This window comes from Artemia sp. Qi Xiang Cuo, chromosome 20 (assembly GCF_049724085.1).
Source record: "Artemia sp. Qi Xiang Cuo chromosome 20, ASM4972408v1, whole genome shotgun sequence".
Classification (NCBI taxonomy): Eukaryota; Metazoa; Arthropoda; class Branchiopoda; order Anostraca; family Artemiidae; genus Artemia; species Artemia sp. Qi Xiang Cuo.
Window position 1 is genome coordinate 43279883 of NC_142813.1, and position 18623 is coordinate 43298505.

An 18623-nucleotide genomic window follows, 5' to 3' on the forward strand; every position below is an offset into this window, starting at 1 on the left:
CAGAACAGTAATAGTCGTATGCATTTACACCTTTACAGGTCAATAGGTCATACATTTCACTGTCTGGAAAGTGCTGTTTAAGCAAAGGAAAACTATCAAAATTGTCACTTTTCCGCACTTGAATCAATTGACTCAATGCTTTGGGGAAAAAACTAAAAGAATCTAAAAACCTGATTTTATTCCAGCACGTATGCCCATTATTTACTACCTGCCATTTCAGCTCGAGAAGCATCAACTTCTTGGCCGATTTGGGAATGATGTTATAGGTAAATGAATTATTTACCCATGGACTATCTACTCCCCCTCCCTCCCTGTGCATACGTGCCAGTGCCGGTAAAATAAATTTTAAATCATAATTTGAATTATGAATAAAAACTGCAATAAAAAAACTGCTGGATAACGTTTATGTTACACGATTGATGCGCTACCCCTCTAAAATTACTACCCCCAGAGGATATTTCCTGCCACAAGTGAGTGTGGTCTCTGACTTTCCCCTTTCCCCCTCTTTTCCCTTTAGTCTCCTTATCCCCCTATTCAAACTCCCCCTTACAATCCCAACATATTTTTTGATTTTTAATCGCGAGAAGATCCTCTCCAGACAGCACCATTGGGTAATGCGTATTTCTCAAACGAGAAATAGCGCCATTAGTGGTGCATATTAATTTAGTTAATGCCTTGATCATGCACTCCCCCTCATCCAGTGTTTCTACTATTTCTAACAACTGCATAATGTTAGAACTGTCTCTTTGTGCGTGGGCGTAGGAGACTGCAATAGCTTGATGTTCTGTGATTCGGTTTGGAATTCGAGGATCATTCACTTCCACTAGCTTCGCTTCACAGTCCAAAGAGATTTTATTGCTCTGGAGGAGGGTGTTTAGAAAGTTTTTAGAACGTAAAATAGCCCTATCTCCTGAAACCGTTTCCAATGACTGGTAGCCATGCCGTCTACAGTGTTTCATATTATTTTGCAACTTTAATTCTGTCCAAAATCGAGACAGGCATGTTGGACAGTAGAAACATACCCCATTATTCTTACCCTCCCCCAGAACTCTACTGATGTCTGTAATTGGGTTGAAATGGCCAATTGAATTGGCTAGGTCACTAGATGGTAGTGTGTACAACAACCAAACCCAGTGTTTAACCAATTCAATCGACGGGCCCCTTACTGGGAACACCACCCCCTTCTTTTTTGATTGAACCCCATCTTCAAATTCAGCTTCAAATTGAACCACAGTAACGCCGATATTTGAATGGGCATTGGCCCTTTCAAAAATATCAATATACCTTAGCGTTACTGGGTATTTTTTATCTAAACAAATGAAATCTATAATGGGAAAAATGGACCCCTCTTTCCCATGTACAGCCCAGTGATCTAAATTCATCTTTGAGGCTTCATCTTTCAAAGGTCGGAAAGCTGACATGAGAAAAGCGTACATGAAATATTTTTGAGGTGTTTCAAAACAAATTTGTTGAACACTTCGACAACCGACTAGTTCAGAATTATATTTTGAAACTGTACCCGGGTCCCTATAATCCCCTCTTAAAATAAAATCTTTCTTAAATTTACAAATATTAACGCTTAAATTTTCAACATAAAGAACTACAGACCCGCTCCCATTTTCGTTATAATTCTCGAGATGCGTAATAATATGACCTACCCACTCGGAAAAAACACCCTCATAATTCTCGAAATTTGGATAGACGTCGCATCTCGGTGTATACATAATGATGGTAAACCTCACTTTTTCCCTCATTTAAATAAAACAACTTTAAAACAATAGAAACCTTAATTGAATCCCTACCCCCTCCCCACAACTGAATTTGGTTCTCTAGCAGTGCACGAATTCTATGTACATAGCCATGAACAATTTCTACAGGGTCAAACACAAAATTACCACACAAAGGTGAATTAAATGGGTCTCCAAAGGTTGCAGTGTAGACAACTATTGTATTTAAAATTGTATTTGTGAGTTGAAACTCGGAAAATGTCATAAATTGGAAATTACCCCCTCCTCCTCCTCCACCTCCTCCTCCTCCTCCCCCTCCTCCTCTTGTATATTATCACCACCCCCTCCCCCACATTGTTCAATAATAGGGGTATGGGAAGAAACTTCAGTTGTTTGAAGTGGAAGTATGTTATCAGTGGGGGGAGGGTTCCCAGTTAATTCATTGGAAAAAATCTTCTAAAATTTGTAAGGTGTTTGGACTCAAGTCTCCCTGCTCAACTATGCTATTATTAACATTAAAATAATCGGTTAAAAACACGTCAATCTTATCAGGAATTTCAAGTGAATTAACAATACCATGCAATTCGTTCATAGTTGGTGATTCATTGTCATGAATTGCATGAAATTCCATTGCCCCTTCAACGAGGTCAGTATTTCTTTCTTCAGTTGGTGAGGGGATCAGTGCATATGGAACCAATGTAATTTATAAAAGAAAAGTAGCTTATTTTCAAGGTGTCTAAATTACCCTATTTTTAAAAATTGGATTATTATTTAAAAACGCGCATAGCAGTAGCATTTAGTTCTATACTCTGTATATATTCTGAAAGAGGGTCACCTCCTGACCTTGTGTAGGTGGGGCAGCTCTTGAAGGCTACAAAGCATGATGGAGGGCGGACGGGTCGCCGATGTTACGGGCTTGCACCGATGAGGCAGCAGGGTTCTCCATCCTTGTGGCCCATTCTCTTTTTGGCTTTTGCCCGGACTGCATAGGGGCTGGCACTGATGGGGCTGCCTCACCCTCCCTTGCTCTCTTTTCAGGTGGAGGCGCACATTCATCATAAATATCCTTAAAGAAGAGAAAAAAGTTAGTATTGAAATAATTTACCCCTTTTTTACAGAATAAAAATTAGTACCCCCTAACCTAATCTAGCCATAATTTTGTCTAGAAAGCATTTATCACAATGAAGTCCCCTCCCCTCTTTTCAGCAAAGCAAAAAGTAAAATTTACGAGAAATATACTATGCATGGAAATCATACGTTTTTATTGCACAACTTGTGAGAAAAATAAAAGTTGACAATCACTAGTTTGTAGCCTTAGTATACAAATCAATGTTTCTATTTTTGAAATTTGTTTTAAATGTTCCCGTCTATAGACTTTAAGATAGATAAAAAGATTGTTAACCCAGCAGCTTATAGGCTTAAAAATTACGATCTTAGACGTAAATGGTATTCAATTTACACATAATTAAGCTATGTATTCTTTTTCTGAGAAATCCCGGCCCCTTACTTTTCATGCGAAGAAACAGTTTGTTTTCACTTTACAATGATGGTGATAGAATTGAGGCATAGCCCCTTCCCCCTTTTTACATAATGTCCTAAAAATATTTGCTAGCAATTAATTTGGGGGACAACCCGTTTCACACTTCCATACAGGTTGCGTAGGCCTAGCTTAATTATTGCAATCTCTTTTTCTTGAAACTTTTTTAATTTGACGGGGAAAACAATCCTTTTTGATCTGTGAAACCTTTTGGCTAAACCCCTAACGTCAAAATGCAGGAAGTGCAACTGTGGGGTGACAGCTAATTAAATCATTTTGGGGATGCTTATGTCAAACCAGAGAAATAGCATACCTAAGTGTTAACGGAACTTGTCTTTCAAAGGGAGAGTTCAAAAACAAAGTTCTTTCCAATGGAAGAATTAAAGTCATAAACAGAGGAGGGGTGTGTTGAAGGGGGGGGGGAGGTTAGGTTTAGGTGGTTAAAAAGAACATATTTTAAGCTTTCTAGCGAGAATAAACAATATATAGTGGAGTTTGTATTGTGTGGGGTGGGTATACCCTGAATATACTGGAGGGTGACCAAGGAAAATAATTTTATTTGAAAATGAAGAATGAAAATGTACTAAACAGAACTCACATTGTAAATCGCCGTAGCCAAGGCTTCTAGCTCATCAATAATATTCGATGTTTTATCCATTGTGTCTTGGAACTATCTGATAATTTAATCACAACGCATATCCGTTATATGTGAAATCTCAAGGGCGAATTGCTATGTAATGGAAAACCATATGTAAGCGACTCTCTGATTGGCTTATATTGAGATGTAACCGACTCTCTGATTGGCTTAGAATGAGGCATGTACTGCTTGTTTCCCATTCCTGGATCAAAACATTCTCCCCACCGATTATGTAAATCAAGTTCTCGGAAATTCTCTTCCCCTAGATCAATACATTCCACACTGATTATATAAATCACCCCTCGTGTCATTACACTTGGCCAAACAACAACAGCAAATCAATCGACCTTGACATCATCCATTAGACATTAATAAACCATGAAAATACATCAAAGTGAGAAAAATCCTGTTTTATTATTCTCTGTGACAAAAACCATAAAAACATGCATAAATTATATAGGCCTGGGAGATTATGTGATCAGTTTCTCGGAAATTTAGTTCCCCTTCGATTATGCAATCAATTTCTCGGAAATCCACTTCCCCTTCGATTACGCAATCAATTTCTCGGAAATCCATTTCCCCTAGGGAGTCTATGCCCACATATGGAGTCCCCCTTGGACCTCCTGATAGGTTTCTACTTACGTATACTATTTTCAGTGAATATGGAGTAGCCCGGAGAGAATTTTGGGGGTGGTGGGGGATTTAGAGTGGGAAGATATTTCGACGGAGAAGTTTCCTGTGAGGGGAGGGAATTTTTCATGAAGGAAATTAGAAATTTTTGCCTGATTTACCGGCATTATTTGAAAAATGATTTGACATTCAACATTATCTTCAACTGAAGGTAAGGAGAATCATTAAAACTAAAAAACAACAAAAATTATTCCGTATATGAAGGTGTTTCTCCCTCCTCAATTCGTTGCTCTCTACTCTAACTTTTGACTGTCTGTCCCAATTTCTTAAGAGCGACTCCTCTTAAGAGCGGGCCAATTATTTAGAATAAGAAGTTTTTTTAATAGTGCTAAGAAAACTTTGGCGTGATGAGCAAGTTGTTGAGGAGGGGGGACCCCCTTCATATACGGAATAAATTTAATGTTGCTCCTTTTTTTATTTAATTTCTAAAAAGAATTGACTCATATATTGATCTTAAAATGCAGGTGAAAATATTTATATCTACTGAAAACTAAAATAATTTTTTTACTCCTAAATTGATCTTAAAAGTGCAGGTAAAAAAAACCTTATTTTAGAAAGCTAGAAAATTCCAGGGGGAGAAAAACCTCTTCTAATTTATTCTTTTGGAAAATCACCCCCAAAGAAATTATTTGGTTCAGCTTTAACGGAATTTCTGTAATTATAGAAAGTGGGAAATGGGTGTTTTCCATTAAATTGAGCAGAATTTTCTTTTTAAAGCTCAGGTAAGGGCAGTCCCTAAAAATGCTTTAGCATACTAGTAGTAAGTTATATAAAGCTTTCAAACTTACATGAAAACTTACATTGAATTGCATAAGAAAACCCATGCCTGAGACACTACACTTGCACGTGAACATTTTACAAAGCTGGCAAGGTTTTTTGTTATTGATAAGAATGGCACAATGAATGTATCGTTTGACGTAGACATTTTTTAGGAGCCAATCAGAGAGAGCGATGATTGCTCAATATACGATAACTTGATTGGTGATTGGGATTTGAATAAAAGGAATGGTATTGACATTTGCAAAAAGGGGTAAGGTATTTGCGAATTGAATTGTATGAAGGTGAAAAAAAGAAACAAAAATAAAAGGGTTAAACTGATTATCAGTTAAGGTAACCCCTTGGAGTTGTTAACTCAGGCAATTTGTTATAAATTTGAGACAACATCAATCTATGAAAATGGTTAATGATGATAGAATGACATTGTGAGTTGACCTAGCCTTACCTCTCCGATGTGTTCTGTATAATACACAAGTTGTGTTTGAGCAGTGTTGTCAGTTTAAAATAGGGTTCAACGTTATAGTATACTAAAAAGTTGATACTAAGAGAGATGTAGATGGAAAGAAAATAATTTTAATAATGAAATTCAGAACAAAACTTAGAAATCCTTGCAAATCAAGTAGTAAGGTGTATGTGAGTACGAACCATCAAGAATCATAAGCACCAACGACCCTAACCAGCAGAAACATCAACCCCCAAAGGGCCCCTATCCCCAAACTCGAAGGATGCCCCCTCCCCATCCAAATTTTTGGCCCTCTCCCCCCATCTTTTTTTATTTTGTTTTTTTTGCAATTGACATTTTTTCTGATAACAAGTATCATTCATTACGATCTTAGCTTTCAAATTTGAAACTTAAGTCCATTTTTGGATCGAAAAGTAAACTCTTTATGTAAAATCCGAGTTAGTAAGGGTTTTTTACCGTAAACTCTAGTTTTTTGTAAGAAAAGTATGGAAAATACAATTATCTGGTTCAAATGTGAAACTTAGGTCTATTTTTGGATCGAAAAATGAAATGATTTCCGTAAAATCTGAGCTAATAAGGGTTTTTGACCGTAAACTCTAGTTTTTTGTAAGTAAATTATGGAAAATACAATTCTCTGGTTCAAATGTGAAACTTAAGCCCATTTATGGATCGAAATATAAAACTATTTCCGTAAATCTGAGCTAATTAGGGTTTTTGACCGTAAACTATAGTTTTTTGTAAGAAAATTATGGAAAATACAATTTTCTGGTTCAAATGTGAAACTTAAGTCTATTTTTGGATCGAAAAAATAAACTATTTCTGTAAAATCTGAGATAATAAGGGTTTTTGACCGTAAACTCTAGTTTTTTGTAAGAAAATAATGGAAAATACAATTCTCTGGTTCAAATGTGAAACTTAAGTCCTTTTTTGGATCGAAAAATAAAATCATTTCTGTAAAATCTGAGTTAATAAGGGTTTTTGACCTTAAACTCTAGTTTTTTGTAAGAAAAGTATGCAAAATACAATTCTCTGGTTCAAATGTGAAACTTAAGCCCATTTATGGATCGAAAAATAAAACGGTTTCTGTTAAATCTGAGTTAATAAGGGTTTTTGACCGTAAACTCTAGTTTTTTGTAAGAAAATTATAGAAAATACAATTCTCAGGTTCAAATGTGAAAAATAAGTCCATTTTGGATCGAAAAATAAAACTATTTCCTTAAAATCTAAGCTATTAAGGGTTTTTAACCGCAAACTCTAGTTTTTTGTAAGAAAATTATGGAAAATACAATTCTCTGGTTCAAATGTGAAACTTAAGTCTTTTTTTGGATCGAAAAATAAAACTATGTTCGTAAAATCTGAGCCTGTAAGGGTTATTGACCGTAAAGTCTAGTTTTTTGTAAGAAAATCATGGAAAATACAATTCTCTAGTTCTACCGTGAAACTTAAGTCCAGTTTTGGATACTCATAATGATGATGAGGATTGATGGTTCTAATTCAATATTTGTTTTCATAAAACAAACTATTTTTTTTAACTTTGAAATTATTCAACTTTATTCATTTTTTTTTATTTTTTTTGTACGTATCTTAAAATGACAAAATCTTAATATTTCTTGAATTCACCTCTTGGATACACAATACAGAAATTAAAAAAAAAAATTGTAATTTCCCGACTTCATTTGCATGCAATAGATACCGAGAGTTCTATGACTCCTCCCCGCAATGAATTCTAAGGGTTTTATGACTCCTCCCCACAATGAATCCAGATAGTTTTAGGAGTCATCCCCCCTAGCCATAGCTCCATTCAACCTTGAGCGAAGGTATAAAAGTTTGATGATGTATTTCTCTTCTTAACAACTACATTAACAGCTTCCAAGATGATAGGACTGTATGACACAGAGTTTATCGGTTTGAAAAAATCATCTTGTGGTGTTACATTTGAATGTGCATCTTTATTATTGTCAATGGAACTCGAAAAAATTGACTGTTATCATTGGATAGAGAACTATAACGTTTTTGAGTATGATAAAAGCTTATGGAGTACTACATTACATCGTATAAACAGACTGGGATTCTACGATAGAGTGATTACACCCCTTAATAATAGTGGTCAGCAACTGAGAAATGTCCAGGAGGAAGTCAGTGAAATTTGCAGCTTTTTCGGGGTTGAAGAACTCTATGTAAAGGGTAATGTACATACAGATAAAGTTTTAATTCAAAAGTCTGACCCTAGGATTCCACTTTTCAATCTAGAAGAATGTAAGTGTCCTAAATTTGAAGGGGTTTATCACCGTCCTGAAGACGAGGCCAGGTTCTTCGCGCACTGGATACCTAAGGACATACCTGATCGTGATAAATGCAAAAGACATGGTAAAAACTATTCTATATAATGGGACCATCGTTTCTGGATGTTTAAGAGTGAACGTGTGTATGACTATGTGTCATAAATATAATTTTGTATTAATATTCTACATAGCATTATTTCATTAAAAATATATTATGCATTACATTGTTATGTGTTCATTATTTTTAGAGTAAGCTAGCATATCAAAAGTTTAGAATGTCTATTAAAACATCGGAGATATGAAAAAAGGAATTTGCATACATCTATTGTCAGACAAATGAGGTAACATTGACAAAATCTAGGTATCAGAATGAATAAATTCTTTATCAACATCCGTTGTTGGATATGTCATTATGAAAAAATTGCAAGTAAGTAGGAAGTAGGTAAGTAAGTAAGTAAGTAACAAACTCTTCCTTGAATTCATCTCTTGGATACACAATACAGAAATTTTATTATAGGAAATTATGAAAAAAAATTGAAGAAACTCTCTATTAACATTCATTATCGATTGAAGTCACTTCCTAGACAGACAATACAGCAATTTCACAAAATCTAAGTATAAGAGTGATTAAATTCTATATCAACATCCTTTTCTTGCATACATGGGAAAATACACACACACACAGACAACACACACACACCCAGAGAGACGAGACACACACACACAGATACGAAACACACAGAGAGACGAGACACGCATAGAGACAACACACACACACACACACACACACACACACACACACACACACACACACACACACACACACACACACACACACACACACACACACACACACACACACACACACACACACACACACACACACACACACACACACACACACACACACACACACACACACACACACACACACACACACACACACACACACACACACACACACACACACACACACACACACACACACACACACACACACACACACACACACACACACACACACACACACACACACACACACACACACACACACACACACACACACACACACACACACACACACACACACACACACACACACACACACACACACACACACACACACACACACACACACACACACACACACACACACACACACACACACACACACACACACACACACACACACACACACACACACACACACACACACACACACACACACACACACACACACACACACACACACACACACACACACACACACACACACACACACACACACACACACACACACACACACACACACACACACACACACACACACACACACACACACACACACACACACACACACACACACACACGAGAGAGAGAGAGAGAGAGAGAGAGAGAGAACACCCACATAGCGACGACACACACACTTAAACACAGAGACGACACACACACACACACACAGAGACGACAAACTCAAAGTGAGGACTTACACATAGAGACGACACACGCACAGAGATGACAAACACACAGAGACGAGACACATAGAGAGAGAGGTGACACACACACAGAGAGGACAAACACACAGAGACAACACACAAAGAGATGACAACACACACACACACAGAGACAACACCCCCACGGAGACGACACACAAACACACACAAAGAGACGACACACACACACACAGAGACGACAAACTCAAAGTGAGGACTTACACACAGAGAAGACACACGCATAGAGATGACAAACACACAGAAATGAGACACATAGAGAGAGAGGCGACACACACACACACACAGAGATGACAAACACACAGAGAAAACACACAAAGAGATGACACACACACACAGACACACACACACACAGATACGAAACACACAAAGAGACGAAACACACACAGAGACGACAAACATACAGAGAAGACACACCCACAGAGATGACACAAACATATAAAGACGACACACGCACAGACACAACACACAAACAGAGTCATAGTGAGAGAGATATCCAAAAAGTTGGGTTGATCTAGGTTCACTTAGAGTGGCGCGCCACTCTAAGTGAACCTAGATCAACCCAATTTTTTTGATATCTCTCTCACTATGACTCTGTTTGTGTGTTGTGTCTGTGCATGTCTCGTCTCTATGTGTGTGTGTCATCTCTGTGGGTGTGTATTCTCTGTATGTTTGACGGGTCTGTGTGTGTTTCGTCTCTTTGTGTGTTTCGTATCTGTGTGTGTGTGTGTCATCTCTTTGTGTGTTTTCTCTGTGTGTTTGTCCTCTCTGTGTGTGTGTGTGTCGCCTCTCTCTCTATGTGTCTCGTTTATGTGTGTTTTTAATCTCTATGCGTGTGTCTTCTCTGTGTGTAAGTCCTCACTTTGAGTTTGTCGTCTCTGTGTGTGTGTGTGTCGTCTCTTTGTGTGTGTTTGTGTGTCGTCTCAGTGGGGGTGTTGTCTCTGTGTGTGTGTGTTGTCTCTATGCGTGTCTCGTCTCTATGTGTGTTTCTTATTTGTGTGTGTGTGTCTCGTCTCTCTGGGTGTGTGTGGGTGTGTGTGTGTTGTCTCTGTGTGTGTGTTTATTTTCCTATGTATGCGAGAAAAGGATGTTGATATAGAATTTAATCACTCTTATACTTAGATTTTGTGAAATTGCTGTATTGTCTGTCTAGGAAGCAACTTCAATCGATAATGAATGTTAATAGAGAGTTTCTTCATTTTTTTTCATAATTTTCTATAATAGAATTTCTGTATTGTGTATCCAAGAGATGAATTCAAGAAAGAATTTGTTACTTACTTACTTACTTTCCTACTTCCTACTTACTTACAATTTTTTCATAATGACATATCCAACAACGGATGTTGATAAAGAATTTATTCATTCTGATACCTAGATTTTGTCAATGTTACCTCATGTGTCTGACATTAGATGTATACAAATTCCTTTTCTCACATCTCCGATATTTTAATAGACATTCAAAACTTTTGATATGCTAGCTTTCTCTAAAAATAATGAACACATAACAGTGTAACACATAATATATTTTCAGTGAAATAATGCTATGTAGAATATTAATACAAAATTATATTATGACACATAGTCATACACATGTTCACTCTTAAACATTCAGAAACGATGGTCCCATGATATAGAATAGTTTTTACCATGTCTTATGCATTTATCACGATCAGGTATGTCCTTAGGTATCCAGTGCACGAAGAACCTGACCTCGTCTTCAGGACGGTGATAAGCCGCTTCAAATTTAGGACACTTAAATTCTACTAGATTGAAAAATGGAATCCTAGGGTCACACTTTTGATTTAGAATTTTATCTGTAGGTACTATACCCTTTACATAGAGTGCTTCAACCCCGAAAAAGCTGCAAATTTCAATGACTTCCTCCTTGACACTTCTCAGTTCCTGACCACTATTATTAAGAGGTGTAATCACTCTATCGTAGAATCCCAGTCTGTTTATACGATGTAATGTAGTACTCCACAAGCTTTTATCATACTCAAACATGTTATAGTTCACTATCCAATGATAACAGTCAATTTCTCCGAGTTCCATTGACAATAATAAAAATGCACATTCAAATATAACATCTAACATCACAAGATGATTTTTTCAAACCGATAAATTCTGTGTCATACAGTCCTATCATCTTGGAAGCTATTAATGTAGTTGTTAAGAAGAGAAATACATCATCAAACTTTTATACCTTCGCTCAAGGTTGAATGGAGCTATGGCTGGGGGGATGACTCCTAAAACCATCTGAATTCATTGTGAGGAGGAGTCATAAAACCCCTAGAATTCATTGCGGGGAGGAGTCATAGAACTCTCGGTATCTATTGCATGCAAATGAAGTCGGGAAACTACAAATTTTTTTTTTATAATTTCTGTATTGTGTATCAAAGAGGTGAATTCAAGAAAGATATTTTGTCATTTTAATATACTTACAAAAAAAGAAAAAAAATAAATAAAGTTGAATAATTTCAAAGTTAAAAAAAATAGTTTGTTTTATGAAAACAAATATTGAATTATAACCATCAATCCTCATCATCATTATGAGTATCCAAAACTGGACTTAAGTTTCACATTTGAACTAGAGAATTGTATTTTCCATAATTTTCTTACAAGAAACTAGAGTTTACGGTCAAAACCCTTATTAGCTCAGATTTTACGGAAATAGTTTTATTTTTCGATCCTAAAATAGACTTAAGTTTCACATTTGAACCAGAGAATTGTATTTTCCGTAATTTTCTTACAAAAAACTAGATTTTACGGTCAAAAACCCTTAATAGCTCAGATTTTACGGAAATAGTGTTTCTGACAATAGATGTACGCAAATTCGTTTTCTTACATCTTCGATGTTTTAATACATTCTAAACGCATGATATGCTAGCTTACTCTAAAAAATAATGAACACATAACAATGTAATATTTTTAATGAAATAATGCTATGTAGAATATTAACACAAAAATATATTATGATGCATTATTAATATCATTGATTAACTTTGGACATTTCGAATCTGTTCTGTAAAATAGTTCACCATGTTCTCTCTTGATATTGTAGTTATTGTCTTCTCTTAGTTCGTAATCAGTAGAATAATCATTATTCCATTTTGAATCATACACAATTTTACTGGTGTCTCATGAATTGGCTCAATATGCTTTTCTTTTTTGGTATTATTTGATTCATTGACTGTTTGATCAATGCCAGTAACGTTTGCTAGTGCTTTGTTTTTCATCGTTTCATGTTTCTGACAATGCCATTTTTATTTTTCTGGCAATTTCACTGTCTATTAACACATTATTTTTACACAGGTAACAGTTTCGGTACGTAAACAAGATATGGTTTACGATATTAGTAGCAGAGTAGGCCTTTCTTTTATTAGCCTTCCGCTGAATGCTAATACCCGAAAGCTGATGATTTGATGCATCCGTAGGTAATGTGTTACCTGCAGCAGTAGCAAGGAGTTGCCCTCTATCATCAACAATTATTTTTATGTTAGCATTATCTTTGAGTGCAATCATCTCTGGAGATCTCAATCTCGCATAACCACCATCATAAGAGTTGAATTTTTTTCGGTATTCCAAAGAAATTTAATTCCTTACTGTCATGACAATGCATGCATACATTTCCAATAGCGCTACCACTTGTACTTGTTTCATAGTTTAAATACTTCTCCTTGTCGGTATTCAATGCTACAATAACCTTGTTATGTGAACACACTCTATTAAAATGTTCCTTCTTCACTTTTTTTTAAAGATATGACTTATGTGTTTATCGTTCCAGTGCGTACAAAATACTGATTTAATACATGCAATAGACTAGGTAGTCTCGATAACCGGTCATAGAACACCAGTGGGAAAGCCACATCGTGTCTCTGACGAATCATAGAGCACAATTGTTAGAATCGTAAGCATATTTTGACATTTTAAGCTACGTACAAAAATAAAAAAAATAAATAAAGTTGGAAAATTTCGAAGTTTTAAAAAAATAGTTTGTTTTTATGAAAAAAATATTGAATTATTAGTTCAGATTTTACGGATATAGTTTTATTTTTTAATTCAAAAATAGACTTAAGTTTCACTCCCGAACCAGAGAATTGTATTTTCCATAATTTTCTTACAAAAAAATAGAGTTTACGGTCAAAAACCCTAATTAGCTCAGATTTTACGGAAATAGTTTATTTTTTCGAACCAAAAATGGACTTAAGTTTCACATTTGAACCAGAGAATTGTATTTTCCATAATTTTCTTACAAAAAACTATAGTTTACGGTCAAAAACCTTAATTAGCTCAGATTTTACGGAAATAGTTTTATTTTTCGATCCATAAATGGACTTAAGTTTCACATTTGAATCAGAGAATTGTATTTTCCATTATTTTCTTACACAAGACCATATTCTTCGATAGGCAACCCATAATAGCCTAGAAATTTCGGAAATAGATTTACGTTTCAATCCATATAAGGACCTAAGTTAAACATTTCGGACTGAGAATAATGCTTTACATAACGTTCCTAAAAATAACTTTAGAACAAGGTAGTGAACCCTAATTAAACAAGATTCTACGTTAATCATTTTATTTTTCGATCCAAAAAAGGACTTAAGTTTCACATTTGAACCAGAGAATTATATTTTCCATAATTTTCTTAGAAAAAAACTAGAGTTTACGGTCAAAAACCCTTATTAGCTCAGATTTTACAGAAACAGTTTATTTTTCGATCCAAAAATGGACTTAAGTTTCACATTTGAATTAGAGAATTGTATTTTCCATAATTTTCTTACAAAAAACTATACTTTACGGTCAAAAACCCTAATTAGCTCAGATTTTACGGAAATAGTTTTATTTTTCGATCCATAAATGGACTTAAGTTTCACATTTGAACCAGAGAATTGCATTTTCCATAATTTTCTTACAAAAAAAACTAGAGTTTACGGTCAAAAACCCTTATTAACTCAGATTTTACAGAAATCGTTTTATTTTGCGATCCAAAAATGGACTTAAGTTTCACATTTGAACCAAAGAATTGTATTTTCCATAATTTTCTTACAAAAAATTAGAGTTGACGGTCAAAAACCTTAATAGCTCAGATTAAACAGAAACAATTTATTTTTTTTCGATCCAAATATGGACTTAAGTTTCACATTTGAACCAGAAAATTGTATTTTCCATCATTTTCTTACAAAAAACTAGAGTTTACGGTCAAAAAACCCTAATTAGCTCAGATTTTACGGAAATAGTTTTATTTTTCGATCCATAAATGGGCTTAAGTTTCACATTTGAACCAGAGAATTGTATTTTTTATAATTTTCTTACAAAAAACTAGAGTTTACGGTCAAAAACCCTTATTAGCTCAGATTTTACGGAAATCATTTTATTTTTCGATCCATAAATGGACCTAAGTTTCACATTTGAACCAGAGAATTGTATTTTCCATAATGTTTTTACAAAAAAACTAGAATTTATGGTCAAAAACCCTTATTAGCTCGGATTCTATGGAAACGGTTTAATTTTTCGATCAATAAATAGGCTTAAGTTTCACACTTGAAGCAGATAATTGTATTTTTCATACTTTTCTTACAAAAAAACTAGTGTTTAAGGTCAAAAACCCTTACTAGCTCAGATTTTACAGAAAGAGTTTATTTTTCTATCCAAAAATGGAATTAAGTTTCATATTTTAAAGCTACAATCGTAATGAATGATACTTTTTATCAGAAAAAATGTAAATTGCCAAAAAAAAAGAAAAAAAAAATAAAAAAAATGAGGGGAGGGGGCCAAAAAGTTGCATGGGGAGGGGGATCCTTCGAGTTTGGGGATAGGGGACCTTCGGGGGGTTGATGTTTCTGCTGGTTAGAATCATTGGTGCTTATGATCCTTGATGGTTCATACTCACATACACCTTACTACTTGATTTGCAATGATTTCTAAGTTTCGTTCTGAATTTCATTATTGAAATTATGTTCTTGCCATCTACATCTCTCTTAGTATCAACTTTTTAGCATACTATAACGTTGGACCCTATTTTAAACTGACAACACTGTTCAAACACAACTTGTGTATCATACAGAACAGATCGGAGAGGTAAAGCTAGGTCGACTCACAATATCATTCTATCCTCATTAACACTTTTCATAGATTGATGTTCTCTCAAATTTATAACAAATTGCCTGAGCTAACAACTCCGGGGGGTTACCTTAACTGATAATCAGTTTAACCCTTTTATTTTTCTTTCTTTTTTTTCATCTTCATACAGTTCAATTCGCAAATACCTTACTCCTTTTTTTGCAAATGTCAAAACCATTCCTTTTATTCAAATCCCAATCACCAATCAGGTTATCGTATATTGAGCAATCATCGCTGTATTTGATTGGCTCCTAAAAATGTTTACGTCAAACTATACATTCATTGTGCAATTCTTATCAATAACAAAAAACCTTGCCAGCTTTGTAAAATGTTCACATCTAAGTGTAGTGTCTCAGGCATGGGTTTTCTTATGCAATTCAATGTAAGTTTTCACGTAAGTTTGAAAGCTTTATATAACTTACTACTCATACTTGCTATGAAAACACCAAAAATCAGCTCAACGAAAATGTCATTTGATCCACTGCAGCCTAGTGCAGCCTAGTGCTGGGAGTTCCGTCTAGTGCTACCCAAATTGATTGAATACACTGCTGGCACAGTTTCACTAACGCTTCAATCAGATTTCATAGTCAAATCACAAATTCTCAATAGTATTTAACGATAACTATTCCCGTGGAAGAATTTGCTGATCCTTTACGTCGAGCCTCCGAGCCTTTGCCTTTAAGACGGTCATTCAGGCTCGCAAAATGATTTGTAAGGTATCGAATCCTCAGGTATCAGATCGGAATTATAAGGTATCGGATAGTAAGGAAATAATTAATAAATTCAATATAGAATGCGCTCTTGGTTTTAAACTTACGAAAGAGGCTAAGACTTATAAACTGTTTGATTACTTGAAGTGGGAGGAACAAAACTTGGTCAGTTTTTAGTAATGATTAAGCAAAACGTTATATACATGCAAATATGGGTGCATTCCAGGTTCGACAAAAAGTTACTAAGAGACTACTTTTTTGTTGCAGCTAACACTTAGTAAAAATAAGTTCTGACAGGGGGCGACAAAATATATATATATATATATATATATATATATATATATATATATATATATATATATATATATATATATATATATATATATATATATATATATATATATATGATATTAATTATTTTTATCTAACACAAGCCACATATTTTTGGTATCAAAAACATTTTGGTTTAAAAATTTCGATTTTCTTATACATAAATGAGCATTCTATATTAATTATTTCAGCTTTAATTGAAGGATGTGTAGACCTACTATAGGCCTACTATGAACATTCTATTGGGCAGATGCATAAGCCTACAACATATACGTATATAAACAGAAGGAACAGGGGATTTTTAAGCAAATAACTTGTAATTTTTCCCTTTATTTATAAAGAGCTAGGCTACTCATTTCAAAGATTCCACAACAAGTGTTTTTGTGGCCTCCTTCTATGCATTATTTTTTATTCCCAAGTCCTTGTATTCCTTCTAGCGTATATCATACAATACAGGATATGATCTAATACTTTTTATTAATTTTTCAACATCAGTTCTCTTTTCTTTTCATAAAAATATCGCTTTGCTACACGATTTTTTTTTACTTCAAGTTAAAGCATGACAAAGCAATTTTTTTCGCTTCAGAAGGCCTTTTTGTGGCTTGGCGAAGCAATTTTCGTTAGGCGTAGCACTCTGTGCTCTGTCAGAACTAAGCTAAACAGCTGAAACGACAGAAAAATAACTCTGAGTATACTTTTATCGTAACTTTTACTGTAGAACGTTAATAGTCATCTTTAGTGAAGTGAATCTGCATTACTATAATCATCGATGTTACTAACAGATTGAAACATACTGGAAATATTATTAGAGTGAAACAGAGATGGACTTTGGGATGGAAAGTTGGTTTAATAAGCTTAATAAACCCTTAGTTACTTCACAGCTATCCACGGTGGAAGTCAATTTTAAGTAAGTTCTATAGTTAATGTAGAGTTACTACGTCTTATAACCTGGAATGCACTCTATTATAGGCAATGCAATGGAGGTGCCTAACAGCGATATGGCGTCCATGTATTGATTACATTTTCCTCAGGTCACTTCATATGGAAGGAGTTGTCGTTGAAACTTCGTAGGGGGATCATTTGATCAAAAATTGAAAGTTCTAGTGCCCTTTTTAAGAGTCAAAGGTATTGGAGGGCTACGAGTCCTCTCCGCGCCCTTTTTCTCTGCACTACCCCAAAGATATCAGATAAAAATTTTGAGATATCTATTTTGTTCTAAATAGTCAAAAGGTTGAAAATTGATATGCCTCCGGGAGTATTATTATTTTCAAAGTCCCTAGGACAAGGGCTGTAAGTTATGGAAGTTGCCCATTCTTTACACATAGGGTTCGTTATTGTAAAGGGTAGTATGTTTGATCCCAGGTCTTCAAATAGGCCTAGGGTATTAAGTTAAAACTTTAAGGAAATGTTGACAGGATGCCAAACACAATCAAAACACACTATGTGGTTGCTGGTTGGAAAAAGGAAATATCATTAAAGGAGCCTTTTTTCCGTAAATAGTCGACAAGTCCTTCAACTATACCTTCTGGGATAACATGATCCCAGAGCTCCTTTAGCAAGGGTTGTAAGTTAGACAAGCTGCTCTTTGCTTTCATATAGGGTTTGTTATTGGGAAACAGGAGAATTTTTAATCCTAGATCTCCAAAAAGGCTAAGGGTATTAAGGTGACAGCCGTGACACTTTGTGGGAACGTTGAACTAAATCAAAACACACCATGCACATGTAGGTTGCCAAAAGGGCGTATCAGCAATATCTCAGGAACAGCATAGGGTGCTCAGTTGAAACTCTCAGGGCTACCGCTACTACTATTGAACTAAATAAAAAGAGTTTAATTTCATT